The 13,515-nt window shown below is 41.9% G+C and overlaps 1 protein-coding gene across 3 annotated transcripts in view; it reads right to left on the bottom strand.

Moving 5' to 3' along the window:
- The window catches only part of LOC149313257 (receptor-type tyrosine-protein phosphatase alpha-like), a 163,151-nt gene that overhangs the window by 133,969 nt on the left and 15,667 nt on the right, over positions 1–13,515 (bottom strand). Inside the window, exon 1 of one of the 3 annotated variants that reach the window (XM_089526370.1) lies at positions 8,916–8,933. The exons of the other annotated variants lie outside the window; for them this stretch is intronic. The gene's annotated coding sequence lies outside the window, so the exon portion shown is untranslated. Of the gene's footprint in view, positions 1–8,915; positions 8,934–13,515 lie in introns of those variants that run through there. 3 annotated transcript variants of the gene reach the window in all.

Raw genomic sequence — 13,515 nt, 5'->3', positions numbered from 1 at the left:
CAAGTCCATTGCATCTGCTGAGAAGAAGGGGCACCCCTCTGAAAAGAAATGGCTTTCTGCTTCTTGGAAGCCTTCTGAAAGTCTACAACAAATGTGGGCCATTGAAAGCTATAGTAACAGGCAGTGTGATCCATCATGCGCATCAATAATCTGAGGCTTCCATTTTATTATGTATACCTTAAATGTAGGAAAGAAATCCTAACAACAATTATACAAGTGAAGTCAAAGGCTTTCATGGCCCCAGCATCCATAGTTTTTTGTGGATTTTTCGGACTTTGTGGCCATGTTCTAGAAGTTTCTTCCTGATGTTTTGCCAGCATTCTCTGAAGATGCCAGCCACAGAGGCTGGCGAAACATCAGGAAAAAACTCTTCTAGAACATGGCCACACAGCCCGAAAAACCCACAAAAAACTAATTATACAAGTGTGTACTATAAAGATCATTGCTTTTGAATAGCCTGTAAACCAGCACAGCTTGTAACGTTAGTTTACAAAGGGTGGCTATAAAAAGAATATAAAATCATGCTGTAGCCATTCGTAACCGAGTAGCGGTAGAGTAATGCTCTGCATCCCAGAGCATCATCCTACCACTGCTCAGTTATGGATGGCTTCAACTTGTCATTATTATTTTTTCTTCTTAAAAGTAATATTTCCAGCTCTGCATCAGTGATACACAAGAACATCTTATTTGTAATGCACAGCAGCTCACCACAGATAAGTCAAAGCAGAAAATTTTAACGACACTGACCTCAAAGAAACACCACAATAAAACCCTACATTTATACATCAAACCTGACATCCCAAGGCACCTGAGAAGATCCAGTTAGTTTTAATCAGGAGTGGGTATGCTTGGAGTCTAGAGAGCTGTACTGCCCAATTTTCAGTGAATTGTTTTTGAAGCAATGCCGCATCGTTCCTGGTTAGGCCAAGGAGGTTCGGTTCAATGTGATCTGCAAAACTGTACTTTTGAGTTTTCTATCAGTGTTTTTTCTTTTTACAGCTGAAAAATAACTGGGGAGTGCCTATATCAGAGTCAGTGGGGGCCCCAAGGTTAGAGGTTTCTAAATACATGAACAAGGCTCCCATATAGGAAATACTGGAAGAGACAGAGCGCCCCCCTTTGAAAAACGCAGCTGTAAGGGAAATGGGAAAGGGTACCAGAATGGCAAATAATGTTGGACAATTGTGGCAGCAGCCAAATTTCACACCTGTGCCTTCCTCATTCCCATTCCCACCCCTTGTGGGTTGCAATGCCTCTGCAAACTCAGCCAGAAATCACTTAGCAGTTTCCATGGAAATTATTTTTAAAAGCTTCATCACCACATTCTCTGTATGGATAAACTGGCTCACGAATACTGCTGGAAGGATAAAGTTTTAGACTGCTGGAATGTTATTAGGAGGATAGATTTTTGGGACAATGTTAAACATAATGCTTCATGACTGTGAACAGCCCAAAGATTTCACAATGGAAAAGCAGCAAGCCCCTCCTGAAGAATTTGACCAAGGACATTCAGCTTGCCAGTTGCACAGCTGGACCAAGGACAGCCATGCTATCACACCCTCCTGTCTAGTCAAGAGCAGTAATAAAAATCTACAAAACCCTGTTCTATATATGATGAGTAACACAGGATCATCGCTGTACATCTAGAAGGACATGGCACAGCTTAGTGGAAAAGCACATGATTTGTGTTGAACAAGTTCATGGTTCAAACCCTAGCAATATTAACCAGGGTCGAGAAAGGCTGTTTCAAACTATGGAGAGAGGCTGCCAGTCAGAGCCAAACAGAAAGAGGCAACTGTGTTGGGACTACAGGCCAATTCCACCCTGCACCCCATCCACCTTGCAAGTTTCATGCACACACTTCACACAAATATAGCAAATAAATACCACCATCCTCAACAACAGTCCCTCTGCTTAGTGGCTTTGGAGCAAAAAGTGCATTAAAATCATGCCAATATTTTTCTTTTTCATGAGGGAGCTGTGGGAGTTTAGGAAAACTGGTAGGAAGCTTCAGGCATCACATTAATGAGGTCTAGGGTTGCATGCAGCCTCTGGGCTGCAACTTGTCCACCCCTGGTGTAAACATTGCTGACATTCTGTATAAAGCAGATTCCTATGTTCTATGGTCCTTGAACAGATAAGAAAAAATGGCAAAAGAGCCACACCAGACAAGAGAAGATAATAAAGGACAGACAGAGAACAAATGGTGGCTCAATTGCAGGTATTGCAACTGCTGGTTCTGGAAAGATAGAAAAGGCTTCATAGAATCATAGAGTTGACAGAGACCACAAGGGCCATCCAGTCCAACGCCCCTGCCATGCAGGAACTCCCAATCAAAGCATTTCCATCCAGCCTCTGCTTAAAGACCTCCAAAGAAGGAGACTCCACCATTCTCTGAGGGAGTGCGTTCCACTGTCGAACAGCTCTTACTGTCAAGAAGTTCCTCCTAATGTTAAGATGGAATCTCTTTTCTTGTAGACCTGTGTTCCAGTCTAGAAAGGGCATGATAGCCATGGTGCCGCAGCATTAAAGTGTTCCTTTGGCGCTGCGTCATGTAAACGTGACCTTGTGGAGTGGCACATGGCATCACACTGCCATGGGATGGAATCGGGATATGTGTCTTATGGACATCATTCCCCGACTCCCTCTCCAGGCTGGCCTTAACAGCCAGTCTGCAGAGCCCCTAAGTCTTTCCTCATAAGGCATGGTTTCCAGGCCCTTCACCATTTTGATCACCCTCCTTTGGACACACTCCAGCTTGACAACATCTTTTTTTGAATTGTGGTGCCCAGAACTGGACACAGGATTTCAGGTGGGGCCTGACCAAAGCAGAACAGAGTGGTACTATTACTTCCCTTGATCTAGACACTATACTTCTATTGACGCAGCCTAAAATTGCATTGGCCTTTTTAGCTGCCTCATCACACTGTTGACTCATGTTCAACTTGTGGTCTACTTGGACTCCTAGATCCCTTTCACATGCAGTCTCCTTAAGCCAAGTGTCCCCCATCCAATATCTATGCATTTCATTCCGTTGCATATGTTGGTATCAGCTATTCCATCTTCATCTACAGATTCATCCTTGTACTCTCTCACCACAGTTGCCTAAGAAAGCAATTCCCCAGTTGCTTTGTCAACAGATGGAAAAGTATATATAATGACCAGGAAGAACTCAATCAGCGCACTAGCAACCATGATGAACACAGTGGGATGTAGAAGCATCTAGTGCTACAAATATTGGGGGTGGGGAAGAGAATTAAGAGTATTAGCACCAACTTAATCTCTAGAATCAGATGTTTAATTTTAAAGAGACTGCATATTTTTAACTCTTGCGACTTTGAAAGAATAGCACACAAACAAGACTGTTAGGATACATTAGGAAAGGGCTAAAATTAGAGAGTCACCAGTATCATAACCTTTAAAAAATACAGTAAGAGCACACTAGGAATGGGATATAAAATTTTAAGTGCCATTTCTCCAAAAAGATTACTGTACAGCAGGGATGGAGAAAGTACAATCTCCAAATTCATTTTTGAGGACCTGCATTCCTTAAAAATATTATTTAAAAAACAAACAAACAAAGGAGTTTGTTTTTACTTTATTTAAAAAAAATAGTTTATTTTCTAGTTAGAAACAGCTGAAGCATCTGAGGGACAACATGCGATCCTTGGAGAAGTGAGAGCCACCCTGGACCCTTGCACTTCTTGGCTCTTGAAATCAGCTAGAGGGGGACTGACCGAGTGGGTAAAGGAAGTGGTGAATGCTTCACTGCAGCAAGGCAAATTTCCATCCTGCCTAAAGGAAGCTGTGGTGAAGCCATTACTGAAAAAGACCTCCCTGGATCTCGCCATTCTTGACAACTATCGGCCAGTGTCTAATATTCCATTCCTGGGCAAGGTTCTGGAACGAGTGGTGGCCTCCCAGCTCCAGGGATTTCTAGATGAAATGGATTATCTAGATCCATTTCAATCTGGCTTCAGGCCTGGCTATGGCACAGAGATGGCTCTGGTCGCCTTGGTGGATGACTTTCGCAGGGAACTGGACAGGGGGAGTGTGTCCCTGTTAGTCCTGTTAGATCTCTCAGCGGCTTTCGATACCATCGACCATAGTATCCTTCTGAGCCGCCTCTCTGGGATGGGGCTTGGGGGCACTGTTATGCAGTGGCTTCGGTCTTTCTTGGAGGGGCGGGCCCAGAAGATGGTGTTGGGGGACTCCTGTTCGATTCCTTGGCCACTGGCCTGTGGAGTCCCTCAGGGTTCTGTTTTGTCCCCCATGTTGTTTAACACCGCTGAGAGAGGTCATCCGGAGTTTTGGGGTGCGATGTCATCGGTATGCAGATGACACAACAAATTGAAGTTTAATCCAGACAAGACAGAGGCGCTCCTGGTCAGTCATAATGCAGATCAGGGAATTGGGGCTATGCCTGAGCTGGATGGGGTTACACTCCCCTTGAAATCTCAGGCTCGCAGCTTGGGTGTGCTCCTGGACTCCAGTCTGAATCTGGATGCCCAGGTCTTAGCAGTGGCCAGAAGTGCATTTGCACAATTAAAACTTGTGCGCCAGCTGTGCCTGTTCCTTGAGACGTCAGATCTGGCTACAGTGACACATGCTTTGGTTACATCCCGTTTGGACTACTGTAACGTGCTCTACGTGGGGCTGCCTTTGGAAACTGTTCAGAAACTTCAGTGAGTCCAAAATGCTGCGGCCAGAATGCTGACCGGAGCCAGTTACAGGGAGCATATAACTCCTGTATTGAAACAGCTTCACTGGCTACCGGTTCGTTTCCGAGCACAGTTCAAAGTGCTGGTCATGACTTATAAAGCCCTACACGGCTTAGGTCCAGACTATTTGAAAGACCGTATCTTCCCATATGAACCACCTAGAGCCCTAAGATCTTCAGGAGGAGGCTTTCTCTCGGTCCCACCACCATCCCAGGCTCGCCTGGTGAGGACCCGAGAGAGAGCCTTCTCTGTGGCTGCTCCTTCCCTATGGAACTCCCTTAATTCCACGGGAAACGAGGCTGGCCCCCTCACTGCTGGCCTTTCATAGGCAGGCAAAGACATTTTTATTTAAACAGGCCTTTTGAGATTTGGCAGGCTTGGTTTACTGGGAGATGAGAGGGTTGGACTTGGACTTTTTCATTTCAACTCTGTACGTTTTAAAATTTTTATATTTGAAATTTTTATATTTTTATGATTTTAATTGTACAATTTTAACTTATGTTTATATATGTTCGCCACCATTTTGGGAGAAAGGTGGGATAAAAATAAAATAAATAAATAAGAAATAAATAAACTGTCCACTTGAGCCCTGTAAAGCAATGGTTTATAAGTTATGTTGAACCCATTTCCTTAAGCATGGAAGGGTGATCTTATAGCTACAGAATGTCCGAATACTGGGTTTCATTCTTTTATGTGACAGGATTCGGAAACTTTATTGCATTTTATTTAATTCTGATACTGTATTACATATATTCGTTCATTTAATGGTTATTTGCAATTGTTATTATTGCTCCAAATAGCTATATATACTGCCAGTTGACCAGGTCTATTCTGCTTTGGTGAGACCCCACCTGGATTACTGTGTCCAGTTCTGGGCACCACAATTTAAAAAGGATTTTGAGAAACTGGAGCATGTCCAAAGGAGGGCGACTAAGATGGTGAAGGGTCTGCAAACCATCCCCTATGAGAATGACTTAGGGAGCTGGAGATGTTTAGCCTGGAGAAGAGAAGGTTAAGGAGTGATATCCCTGCTTAAATACTTGAATGGATGCCATATTGAGGACGGAGCAAGCTTGTTTTCAGCTGCTCCAGAGACTAAGACCCGGAACAATGGCTGCAAGCTCCAGGAAAAGAGATTCAACCTCAACATTATGAGGAACTTCTTGAAAGTAAGGGCTGTTAGACAGTGGAACACACTCCCTCGGAGGGTGATAGAGTCTCCTTCCTTGGAGGTCTTTAAGCAGAGGCTGGATGGACATCTGTCAGGGATGCTTTGATTGGGATTTCCTGCATGGCAGAATGGGGTTGGACTGGATGGTCCTTGCGGTCTCTTCCAATTCTATCATTCTATGATTCTAGGTCTAACAAGCCAGAATTCCTGTGAAATACCATGCTATTTACAGGGCAACCTAGAGCAGTTCATTTCCCATGGGTAAAAGTTAACTGCCTATGTTCTATAGAATATGATAATATTAAAAGCTGAGAAATTATCTAACTGTTCTTCTGCACAGAAAAATCCTTCTTCAACTCAGGATTACAGTAGACAAGGGCAACATGCATTTGGTGCTGTTGAACTCTCAAACTCATCAGCTCTAGACCACATGGCCAGCCATGAGATAAGAGGAGTTTTAGTCATGCTGAATGGCCACAGGATATTCATGTTTGTGCTCCAGGCCCCATCCCATTTAGAGACTAATTTTAGGGCTTGTGCAGCTATATTCAAATAGAATATTCAAGTAGTTGCTATTCAGGAAAAGCAGAACATTTACCATTCTTTTAAAAGATAGGACTCTTAAAAAGTAAAAACAGATTTTATTCTATGTAGTTGTGAAGCAATGGAACACTCTCCTTGGTATTTGCAGAAGGCAAGAGGGACTGCAGCATGAATCAAGTAGCAATCTTTAGACCTGATTATTGTTTGTATGTTTCCTGTCTGGAATAAAAAGATATACTAGAATATAACAGCTTTGCTGTTCTTCATGTTTCAGCCAAAAGTGCTTGAAGGACAAGACACCTTTATTCCTCTTCCATAATTAAAAATAAATGAAATGAAAGAGAGGAGATTATGACCTATCCAGAAACATTTGTGGAATGATCACATTTAAACTATGGACTGTCAATTGAGAGGTGTGTCAATGCTAATCTCTGAGTATGCCTAAAGGTATAAAAAAGGCAATGTTAGAACAATGTAGTAGCATTTGAAAAATCAGGTTAGGATAGTGGAACAAAATAGGCACCAATACTGCCAGTAAATAAAATGTGGATCATTCCGTAAGACATTAAACCTGTTGTTTAATTTTGAAAACTAATGACAAATGAATTTTTCTTTTTCAGTCCTTGGATGAAAGCAGTTAATATTTGGTTAACTGAACAATAGAGCTAGTATGTTGTAGTTTGAGCGTTGGACTATGATTCTGGAGTACAGGGTTCGAATCCTTGCTTGGCCATGAAAACCCACTGGATGAGCCTGGGCAAGTCACCCTCGCTAGGCATCAAAGGAAAGCAAAGGTAAACCCCCTCTGAACAAATATTGCCCCCCAAAAACCATGATAGGTTTAACTTAGGGTTGTCATAAGTCAGAAATGACTTGAAGGCACACACCAGCACCACTGTTAACACTGATCCTCATCACACAGCAGTGTTCATTCTGGGGATTTAAGTTTCACATTTTCAAAAACTAGAAAACAAAAACTTTCATTTATTTCCATGATAAGAAACATGCAACTTTTCATCCCCTTCTGTAGGATATGCAACACTTCATGCTCTTCTGTAGGACATTTTTACCTGGATTTTTCAAAACCCAGAGGCTTCACAATAACAGTGTGAAATATTGTCAATAAATTTAATTTTGCAGGCCTGTAGTGTTATTGAGTACCAAACTAAATAAGCCCTTGAGGGAGCCCACTGGGTCCTTTCACTACCAGTTTACAGCGTCCTACTTATCTTTGCAGGCCTTTGTGGAAAAAATCTGGGAGTTTGAGTGGGCTGGGAGGAACCATTTTATTATTGCCCTTTGATTGACTGATAAACACTGAATCAACATGTTAAAACATTGCTCTTGCTATTAGATGAGTAGGTTTCCTTTTGGAAAACTATGCATGCTACTTTCTCTTTTTAAAACAAGAATGCTGTATTAACTGCTGGTAGCAAACACACACACTTTGCAACAGCAGACACCACCCCTTGCGAGGGAAGGGGGACTATTCCAAAAATCCCGGCTGGATGTATAAAATTACATCTTTTTCCTCTTTTTTGAAACACATTTTACCTCCCCCCCCCCTTACTCAACACACACCCTTTCCCCAAAGGCTTGACAACTAAGATTCTCCAACAGAACAAAACTACACACACAAGAATTCCACAAAGTCATCTAAGCTTAGGAGATTCAACAAACAATTCTAGTGACCCAATTCTTTCTTTTTTATTCAGCCAACAAGTCCTCAAATCTTAAACATATACCTTAATTTTTCATTACATCTTTTAAAAAATGAACAAGAAACATCAAGAAATCATCATCATCGTCCAATGTAGTTATAATTATCTCAATTGCTCATTTATATCTTATCAAACTTATTTAGTTTATATCAAACCTTATAATTACTTTAAATGACATTTTTATAGTTAAACTACTTCCTTCTTGTTTTTGTTGTTAATCTCCTTTAATTATTCATTATTAAAATTTTCTAAAGCCATTTATTGTATATTCTACCTATATATTCCCATTTTCCAATATACAAGCTAGTTTCTCTGACCTCTTCTGTTTATACCAGATCAAGTAGGCCTAACAAGGGTGCAAAACACACTGCAGAAACAATCCAGTTTGAGACCACTTTAACTGCCCTGACTTAGTACTAGGGAATCTTAGGAATTGTAGTTTATTGTGGCACCAGAGATCTTGGACAGAAAAGGCTAAATGTGTTGGAATTATCACTTTCTTGAGAATTGTTAGAGACTCAGGAAAGTGGGAGAGATTGTTTAATCTCACTAGCAGAGTAAAACACAGAGGAATATAAGCAAGCAGGAAAAGTAGGCCCACTATATCTCCCAGTCCCACATGTCCCCAATAAAACACAGTCACTTGGTTAAAGGGAATAATAAAACAAGTTTACTTACAAAAATATGTAGTATGAAGTAACACACAGGTCTAGCTTCATGTTGCAGAAAAAATAAGGTAAGAAAAGGTAGGTTACATACATCTTAGAAAAGTTTCTTCTCAGTATGCAAGGAAGGCATCTTCTCCTGAGCAAGGAGAGGGCAAGAGAGAGCTAATGGTGGTGGCTCCTTCTCTCAGGGACAACAGGCAAGGTGTGCTCTTGGGTAAACAGGAAATGGAGGAGGGGCTGTGAGTAAACAATAAACTACCATAGACATGCATTACTAGAAGGTCTCAGCATGCGAAGTTTCCAGAATTCCCGAGCATTGAACAAGTCTGAAACTGGATTATTTCTCCAGTGTGTTTTATATCATGGTTCATCACTGACCTAATGTATCTACTGACCCAATTCTATGGCCTAGGAACCAAGTTCCAAAGAACACAGTGCAAGGGACTTATTTCCAAGGCCTAGTTCTAAGGACAAAAACAAACTGGAAAGAGATTTTTAAGAACTCAAATGCAGTTGTGAAAGGCTACCTCTGTGTGAGGAACAGCAAGGGGAAGAGAAGGTATATTGCTTCTCCTGAACTAGACGGCTGTCAAACTGTTTGATGGAAGGGAATATAAGCCCAAAGGACAAGCATTAATTTGGAGACCAACTCTAAATGGCAAAATCATGGGATGGAAAAGATCATAAAAAGAAAACATTATGGGAGACTATGGGCCTGAACAGACAGGCCTACATAAAGCTGCTTCGGGTCACTTTGGAGGCATGCTGTTTAGATGATGCATATGTCCTAAGAGGTCGGAAGCCACACCAAATACACGCTCTACTCCTAAGGACTGCAGCATAGCTATGGCACAGCTTCTGGCTTCTTAAGTTGTGTGTGTCATTTAAACAGCATACCTCCAAAGTGACCCGAAGCATCTTTATTTTGGCCTGTCTGTTTGGGCCCTATTTTATTTTATTTATATCCCACCTTTCTCCTGGGATGGGACCTATTACAATTCCTCCCCCGCCTCAGTGTTACATAGAGTTTGGCCCTTAGTTAGGTTACCACTTGTTACTGAGCTGTATCACTTAATAATAGTGGGTTTACATTAATTAATCATCATTCACAACAAGATTTTAAAAGTCTCTCATATGTCAAAAAGTAACCATCAGTGAGAAATCTCAGCTGAGCCTTTGCACTGATTTCTAGTTTTCTGGGGTTTTGTTTATTTATTTTGTATAGCAGCATTTAGTCATGGGAGCCATAGTCTGGGGTCAGGACTACTGCTCCAGTCTAGGTAAAAGTTGATCACATCAGTAAGAATGAAACCAATGGGAACAGAAACAAGATCATGGTGTAAAACAATCATCAAAATTACAGGTCAGTATCACTGCAGGATACAAGATTCCTGAAGAGAAAGGGGTTACAAATACCCAGTTCACACAAGCCTGAAAAAATTCAGCTCTCGTGATTTCTTTGCCATTGTTTACAAAATGATATTCAAGACAACAACATGTGTGTTGCTAAATTATTCATAAAACAAATCAGGTACACCATGTTGGCAGAGGAGGAAAGAGTTAGAAGGCAGAATCATGTAAAACCTCCCCTCCATGTTCTGAAATTTAACACTCCTTTCCACATATATTTAGTATATATGTTGCTGTAGGACACATATACATGTTTTGAGGAGGCATCAAGATGCTTACAAAAACTCTGCCTTGCAACAACTAGGAAGATTCATCCTGATTCACTGGGTTCACACAGAAGATACTCAGGACTGAATGCAATGGCAAACTAGACAAGTTTTTACATTGGATTAATATTCATGTGATCTGTAACAAAATCTGCTTCATAAAGATCCCATTCATAGAGTACTTCCACAATGGAAAACAAAAGAAAAGCAACACTATTTTCCAACACTCAGCAACCCTAGAGCCAGTGTAGTGTAGTGGTTTGAGCGTTGGACTACTACTCTGAAAACCAGGGTTCGAATCCCCACTCAGCCATGGAAATCCACTGGGTTACCTTGGGTAAGTCACACTCTCAAAGGAAGGCAAAGGCAAACAAATCAAAAAACGCTGTAAAGTCACCTACGTAAGTCACATAAAGGCACTAGATCCCATCTGATCTTGGAAGCTAAGCAGGGTCAGTCCTGGTTAGTACTCGGGATGGCAGACAGACAAAGAAAACCAGGTGCTGTAGGCTATATTTCAGAGGAAGGAACTCGCAAAACCACCTCTTGTTCCTTACCTAAGAAAACACTATGAAATTGATAGAGTTGCTGTAAGTCAATAGGTGCCTTGCATGCAAGTTCCAAAAAGAGGGAAAGAAAGTACAACTTGAAAGAGCCGTATCACTGGGAAAACACTTTGTTGTATCGCCACAACAATACTGGCAAATATGACACAGATTGATAAAAATGGGAGGGTTTTTTATTTTAAAAAGTCAAGTATTCATCTATTAATGGCTAAGAATTAAGCATTCCTGACCCCAAGTCTTAAGGTACACAGTTTCCCTTGGTTTGAGTCTCATAGCTGAGTAATGAAGGCTATGGTGCGTTACACACCGCCCTAAAGCGGGCGGCCTGCCGCCGCCGCCATTCGCTGTGGAGGGAAGCCCCAGCAGCCAGACTGCGAGGCTTCCGGCCACAGTGAAAAAGGAGCGCTGAAATGGCACTCCTTTTCAAAACGTGGAAGTGGTGCCGCGAGGGGCGAAGTGCGCCCTTGCAGCATCACTTCCGGTGCGCCACATCTGGACGCTGTGCGTCCAAGACGTAAAAATGGCAGCGCCCATGTAGATGGGCGCTGCCATTTAGGACACGCTCCGCGCGTATTGGGAACAGGGCTGGTTAGGAAGGGGCAACCCTTCCTAACCCTAGGACGCGCGGAGTGAGTCTGTAACCCGCCTAAGTTTCCTCAGTTATTTCATTAGCAAAGTATCAGGTCCAGGAACCTGACTGCTCTTTCTGCCAGCTGCAACATCCACTGGAAAGTGGACACTATCTGCATCAGTTCAGAGGTATTCCTATTTAACTCTAAAACCCATTTATCTTTCTCAGGCAGCTGGAATGGTGGCTGCTATCCATGCTCTACAAAATTTAAGGCAACTTTTTTCTAGCTAGCAGATTTCAAGCACCTCCTCTGTAGTAAAAATACAAAACACAAAACCCAGGAACTGAAGCTTTTTTTTCCTGCACAAGCAACAAACTGTGGCTGCATCAGCTGGATTGCTTTGTATCACTATGTGTGGCAGATTCTAGTGATCCACACATGCCATCTGCTCCCTTCCTCTTAGCCTTTTCTCTGTTCCAGAAATCTGCAGACAGCCCCACCCTCAAAAAAGAAAAACAAAGCCATCAATATTTTTGGTACATGATCAAACTTTTCCCAAGGTTTTTTTGGGGGGAAAAGGGGGGGAGAAAGTTATTTCCCCTTATGACAAATTTACACATCAGGAGAGTATGGCATATAGCACTGGATTCAGCTCCGAAGACCCTACCATGGTGAAACCTTCTCAATTTACAACAAATAAGCACCTTTGCAGAAATGAAAAAAGAAGCCAAAGGTCAATGAAAATATAAGACATCAAACTGGGCCAGGATTCCTTTCACACTAATATCTGCTGTTCCCAAGTTTTAATGTCATTCTATATTTAGCATGAGAAAGAGAGAAAACAATCACTCCCTTCCTGTCACTTTTTCCATCCCTGGATGACACCCCAGAACATCAACAAAAATGTTCATATGAACTGGATTCTGTTCATATGAACTGACCAGCTACATATGAAGTGGATTCCCCCCCCCACCTCCTAGCCAGTCTTAAGCTGAAAGAAATACAGGGCTGAACGTTTGAAGAAATAATAAGATTGGAGGAGATGGGCAAATGCTCCTATGCAGATGGACACGCAGAGAGAGAGAGAGAGAGAGAGCGAGAGAGAGAGAGAGAGAGAACAGTGGCTTTTAAAATCTCATGCCTTCCAAGAAATCTAATATACCTCCAACAGTTTTATTGTACTTTCCAATGAAAAGTTGAATAAAGCAAGGTTCTAAGAAAAGGAGACAATCTGTGCTGAAGAAGAGCAGCTAGGATGCACAAAAACCAAACGAAACCAGCAGATAATCCATAGCACTGGTTGAGTCTCCCTTATTCGGAATTCCAAAATGCAAAATACTCCAAAAAACAAAGCTTTCTGATGGGTAGCTGAGACAGCAACACCTTTGCTTTCTGGTGGTTCAGTGCACACAAGGTTTGTTTGATGAACAGAAGTATTAAAATTTTGTATAAAATGACCTTCAGGCTATGTATGTAAGGAGTACATGAAATGTAATGAATTTTGTGTTTAGATCCAAGGGATATTGTTATGTACATGTAAGTAAATACAAGTATCCCAAAATGAGAAATATGGAACACTTACAAAGCATTCTGAAGAGCAGTTGGAAGCCTCCAGAATATTGTGGCCCAACTGTGGATTGGGGCTGGTTACAGGGAAGATATATATAATTCCATCTTTACAGTACTTGCTACTAGTCCATTTACAGACACAATTCAAAGTGCCGGTTATGACTATAAAGCGCTGAGCAACTTGAGCCAAGGCTACCTGAAAGACCATGTTCTCCCATAAAAACCGGTCCCAGGCTCTGAGATCTCCATGAAAAGCTCATCTCTCAGTCCCATTGCTTTCAGAGAAATGTTTCTGAGGACAGGAGAGA

Source organism: Sceloporus occidentalis, unplaced genomic scaffold, assembly GCF_023333645.1.
Source record: "Sceloporus occidentalis isolate IW3139 unplaced genomic scaffold, rSceOcc1.0.p SCAF_5, whole genome shotgun sequence".
NCBI classification, from domain to species: domain Eukaryota; kingdom Metazoa; phylum Chordata; class Lepidosauria; order Squamata; family Phrynosomatidae; genus Sceloporus; species Sceloporus occidentalis.
The sequence above is the reverse complement of the archived record's forward strand: the minus strand, read 5'-3'. Positions and strand labels throughout refer to the sequence as shown.